Source organism: Anoplopoma fimbria, chromosome 2 (genome assembly GCF_027596085.1).
Source record: "Anoplopoma fimbria isolate UVic2021 breed Golden Eagle Sablefish chromosome 2, Afim_UVic_2022, whole genome shotgun sequence".
Taxonomy (NCBI): Eukaryota; Metazoa; Chordata; class Actinopteri; order Perciformes; family Anoplopomatidae; genus Anoplopoma; species Anoplopoma fimbria.
The window spans coordinates 27788694-27794846 of NC_072450.1; the positions used below are offsets into that span (position 1 = coordinate 27788694).

Below are 6153 nucleotides of genomic sequence, written 5' to 3' on the forward strand. Positions count from 1 at the left end.
TACGATGACTATTTTAGCAGTTTTTTCGACATGCTATACTGTGACTTTTTTTCAACATACTATACGATGACTATTTTAGCAGTTTTTTCGACATGCTATACTGTGACTTTTTTCCACATACTATACAATGACTGTTTTTGCACTTTTTTTGACATGCTATACTATGACTATTTTTGCACTTTTTTTGACATGCTATATCATGACTATATTAGGGATTTTTTTGACATACTATACTATGACTTTTTTTGACATGCTATACTATGACTTTTTTGCACTTTTTTCTACATGCTATTCTATGACTTTTTTCCACATACTATACAATGACTTCGTGGGCCAAAATTGTAATTTTTCAGTATATTAGGTTAAATATGGGTATAAATAGCATGCGTGTGCAAAATCAACACTATCACAAGGTCATTTTGAAAAATGAATGACAATGTTTATTGTGCTTCACATTAATGTTCAAAAAATAATAAATAAATCATAAAATCTATCTTCTTTAAATTAGAAAAATAATTGAAGCACTATGAAATATTTGAAGACAGACATGGAACATTACTAGGCCTTGGGCCTGTATCTTCAAATACAAAGATTTTTTTTAGTGCAATAAAAGTAACACAGAACAATAACACAGGACAGTAACAAAGTAACACAGGACAGTAACAAAGTTCAGGACAGAGCAGAACATACTCCGACACATTGGACCAGGCATATTGCGTTGGAATCGACCTCGGTAAATAAATAATCATGTTCCCAACATTTTTTGAATTTGCGTTTGTCTGTGTGCCACTGCCGCTCCATCCTTGCGTCTCACTTACTCGCTGTCACGTGACTTCGGATTGGAGCGCAAGAGGATAGGAGCTCAACAGCGCCACCCTACCATCAATGTATCACAATGTTATTCTATGGTCAGGAATGGAAGTGCACCAATCAATAATATTCAATGAGTGCGAGCGCTGATGGTGGAAAACAATAATATATACAGTGGGTAAGGCGCGGGCCAAATAAAATCAGTCGCGGGCTGTAATAGTAAACTTTTTCGACAAGCTATACTATGACTGTTTTTGCACTTTTTTTGACATGCTATACTATGACTATTTTTGCACTTTTTTCGACATACTATAATATGACTATTTTTGCACTTTTTTTGACATGCTATATTATGACTATATTAGGATTTTTTTTTAACATACTATACTATGACTTTTTTTGACATGCTATACTATGACTTTTTTGCACTTTTTTTCTACATGCTATTCTATGACTATATTAGGAATTTTTTTCCACATACTATACAATGACTTTTCTTGCACTTTTTTCGCCATGCTATACTATGACTTTTTTCGACATACTATACGATGACTATTTTAGCAGTTTTTTTGACATGCTATACTGTGACTTTTTTTCGACATGCTATAGTATGACTTTTTTTGCACTTTTTTCGACATGTGATACTATGACTTTTTTCAACATACTATACAATGACTTTTCTTGCACTTTTTTCGCCATGCTATACTATGACTTTTTTCCACATACTATACAATGACTTTTCTTGCACTTTTTTTCACATGCTATACTATGACTGTTTTTGCACTTTTTTTGACATGCTATATTATGACTATATTAGGAATTTTTTTTGACATACTATACTATGACTTTTTTTGACATGCTATACTATGACTTTTTTGCACTTCTTTTCTACATGCTATTCTATGACTTTTTTCCACATACTATACAATGACTTTTTTGCACTTTTTTTCTACATGCTATTCTATGACTTTTTTCCACATACTATACAATGACTTTTTTTGCACTTTTTTCGCCATGCTATACTATGACTTTTGTTCGACATACTATACGATGACTATTTTAGAAGTTTTTTCGACATGCTATACTGTGACTTTTTTTCGACATGCCATACTATGACTTTTCTTGCACTTTTTTCGACATGTGATACTGACTTTTTTCCACATACTATACCGTGACTTTTTTTCAACACACTATACTGTGATTTATTTTGCACTTTTTTCAATATACTATACTATGACTTTTCTTCCACATACCATACTATGACTTTTTTTATACTATGATAAAACATACGATATTATGACTTTTTTTGCACTTTTTTTCTACATGCTATTCTATGACTTTTCTTGCACTTTTTTTCGCCATGCTATGCTATGACTTTCTTTCTACATGCTATACTATGATTTTTTTTCGACTTGCTATACTGTGATTTTTTTCAAAATGCTATACTATGACTTTTTTCCACATACTATACGATGACTTTTTTTGCACTTTTTGGCCATGCTATATTATGACTTTTGTTCGACATACTATACTATGACTGTTTTTGCACTTTTTTCGACATACTATACTATGACTATTTTTGGACTTTTTTCGACATGCTATACTATGACTATTTTTGCACTTTTTTTGACATGCTATATTATGACTATAATAGGAAACTTTTTCGGCAAGCTATACTATGACTGTTTTTGCACTTTTTTTGACATGCTATACTATGACTATTTTTGCACTTTTTTCGACATGCTATACTATGACTATTTTGGGAAATTTTTTCGACATGCTATACTATGACTATTTTTGGACTTTTTTTGACATGCTATACTATGACTTTTTTGCACTTTTTTTCGCCATGCTATACTATGACTTTTTTTCGACATGCTATACTATGACTATTTTTGGACTTTTTTTGACATGCTATACTATGACTTTTTTTTCACTTTTTCCGACATACTATACTATGACTATTTTTGGACTTTTTTTGACATGCTATACTATGACTATTTTTGCACTTTTTTTCTACATGCTATTCTATGACTTTTTTTGCACTTTTTACACATACTATATTATGACTTATTTTCTTAATACTACACTCTGACTTTTTTAGCACTTTTTTTTTTTACATGCTATACTATGACTTTTTTTCACATGCTATACCATGATTTTTTTTAACATGCTATACATTGCTTGTACCCTGGAGTCTTTGTGCTTCCTCGCTTCGCAGGCTTCTATAAATCGTGGCTATACCTGGACCGTGGTCGTGCATCCTGCTACGGCCCTGCTGACACCGACTGCTACCACCATTATTATTACTAGTCACATTACTATTACTATTACCTGTACCATTAAGCATTTTAGCTTTACTTCCACCCTGACCCCTTTTGCTTTCTCGCTCTGCAGGTTTCCATGAATCGTTGTGGTACCTGGACCGTAGTCGTGCCTCCTGCTGTGAGCCGACTGACACCCACTGCTACTTCGATTATTATTATTAATCACATTACTATCCATATTTTCATAATTATAATTCTACTGTCATAATTGCTGCTGTTATTATCAGTAGTCTTATTATATGAATCATTTATGTCATATACATTGAATGTGTTGTATCTCTGTTATGCTGTTCATTCTGTACACATGACATCTATTGCATTCTAACCATCCTGGGAGAAGGATCCCTCCTCTGTCGTTCTCCCATAGGTTTCTTCCTTTTTTCTCCCTGTTAAAGGGGTTTTTAGGGGAGTTTTTCCTGTGCCGATGTGAGGGAAGGACAGAGGATGTCGCATGTGCACAGATTGTAAAGCCCTCTGAGGCAAATTTGTAATTTGTGATTCTGGGCTATATAAAATAAACTGAATTGAATTGAAATTTAATTATACTATGACTGTTTTTGACATGCTATACTATGACTTTTTTTCAACATACTGTGACTTTTTTTGCACTATTATTTGACATGCTATATTATGACTTTTTCGCCATGCTATACTATGACTTTTTTTCGACATGCTATACTATGACTGTTTTTGCACTTTTTTTGACATGCTATACTGTGACTATTTTTGCACTTTTTTTGACATACTATATTATGACTATTAGGATTTTTTTTTAACATAATATACTATGACTTTTTTTGACATGCTATACTATGACTTTTTTGCACTTTTTTTCTACATGCTATTCTATGACTTTTTTCCACATACTATACAATGACTTTTCTTGCACTTTTTTCGCCATGCTATACTATGACTTTTGTTCGACATACTATACGATGACTATTTTAGCAGTTTTTTCGACATGCTATACTGTGATTTTTTGCCACAGCATTTCTTCAACCGTACAGGGTTCTACAGACGTGTTGATGGTGCATGTGATTGGCTTGTTGACTACCAACCACGCCCTCTCCATGTAATGGCAGTCATGGCTGGATGGGGAAGTAACAGGCCCTAAAGATAACCTACTTTGCGAGACTACTGTGGGAACCAAGAATAACTATGGACAGGCACGTTCGAACATGAATTCCAGGTTCTCAAAAATGTGGTTATTTGCGCCGAGACAACTTATAGACCACTCACGAAAGCTCAGCTTTTCAGTGGATTTTCGATAGCCGATCGAGAACCGTAATCATTGAACTGACGTATTCAGGTTTTTATATTAACATAAAATGTAAAGTCTCCTTAGAGACGAACAAAAATTGCCACAGCTGACTATATTTCAAGTCATCTCGGCGGGGTATTGGGTTAAGTTTTCAACCAGCAACAATCACGTCCTCAGTAGAACTTCATAGACTATGAAATTGCCTCTGCGAGAGGATGCCCAGGGAACCAAAAAGATTAGACAGTACCTGGTAAAACACTCACAAAGCTAATGGTGCATTTCTTCAACCGTACAGGGTTCTGCAGACGTGTTGATGGTGCATGTGATTGGCTTGTTGACTACCAACCACGCCCTCTCCATGTAATGGCAGTCATGGCTGGATGGGGAAGTAACAGGCCCTAAAGATAACCTACCTTGCGAGACTACTGTGGGAACCAAGAATAACTATGGACAGGCACGTTCGAACATGAATTCCAGGTTCTCAAAAATGTGGTTATTTGCGCCGAGACAACTTATAGACCACTCACGAAAGCTCAGCTTTTCAGTGGATTTTAGATATCTGATCGAGAACCGTAATCATTGAACTGACGTATTCAGGTTTTTATATTAACATAAAATGTAAAGTCTCCTTAGAGACGAACAAAATTGCCACAGCTGACTATATTTCAAGTCATCTCGGCGGGGTATTGGGTTAAGTTTTCAACCAGCAACAATCACGTCTCAGTAGAACTTCATAGACTATGAAATTGCCTCTGCGAGAGGATGCCCAGGGAACCAAAAAGATTAGACAGTACCTGGTACAACACTCACAGGTAGAAAAATCACAACCTGAGCATAGTGTTTGGAAAAACAAAGGTGCAAGTTACAAGTTACAAACTGAAAAATGTAAGCAGCAGCAGATTGAGGGCACCGCAGGAATTGATAATGGGTTCAGAACCTGTGACCTATAAACAAACCATGTAACCAAAACCTTATGACATCTCAAAATGTGTCAGAGGGGAAGAACAAAGCAGCAACCACATTCTTATCTCAATGCTTAACACACAGTGACAAGTGCATTATGTAAAAGATTAAAGGAAATAAATATGTAACATATTAACATATGCACGTAACATATCTTATACCTGGGCTCTAATGTATGGATCAAATCCTGAAATCCTTCCCACTAACTATATTATACGGACATAATCCTTAGCGATAAAACGCGTTATTGATGCTGTGATTTCCTTTGGCACGTGCTGAGTTTTGACCAAGGTGCGCAAACATGTTAGAAATAACCGGCTGTGTGCTACTGCTTGCAGTGCGCTCCTGCTCGTTGGTGCGGGTCTCACCGATGTATTCCTGACCGTGTCTCCTCCTAGCATGCTGGTCGAGATTTGTAGTGCTGCCGGTGTCGTTAAGGATGCTCTACACAGCTTACAAACAGCACGGCTTCTGTCGAGCTTCCCTTCCTTCTTGTAAAACCCAAAAACAGTCCACACTTTGGATTTTTGTTTCCCGGTGCATTGAAAATCTTTTCATCATTATCACCGCTGACCTCCTTAACCCCCTCCATTTTCCTTCTTGTCACTTGTCACTCATTCACGGGGGCAGCTTCAGCTCTCGCGTTGTTTTAGAGACGCTGACGCAAACTGTAAGTGTGTGTGAAGCCGACAACCGATTCTAAGTGTCGCGATACCCGATCCATGACTCTACAACCGATTAATCTAGATATTCACAGCTAATTCCTATCGATTAAGGAGGCTGCTACCGATG

At 36.1% G+C, this 6153-nt stretch overlaps 2 non-coding genes across 2 annotated transcripts; both read right to left on the bottom strand.

The window, feature by feature from the left end:
• Positions 1-4473: 4473 nt before the first annotated feature.
• Positions 4474-4615, bottom strand: LOC129109660 (U4 spliceosomal RNA). Its single transcript, XR_008532049.1, has one exon. It is a non-coding gene; the product is annotated as a U4 spliceosomal RNA (small nuclear RNA).
• Positions 4616-5022: 407 nt separating this feature from the next.
• Positions 5023-5162, bottom strand: LOC129109671 (U4 spliceosomal RNA). The gene has a single exon (XR_008532051.1). It is a non-coding gene; the product is annotated as a U4 spliceosomal RNA (small nuclear RNA).
• Positions 5163-6153: the final 991 nt, after the last annotated feature.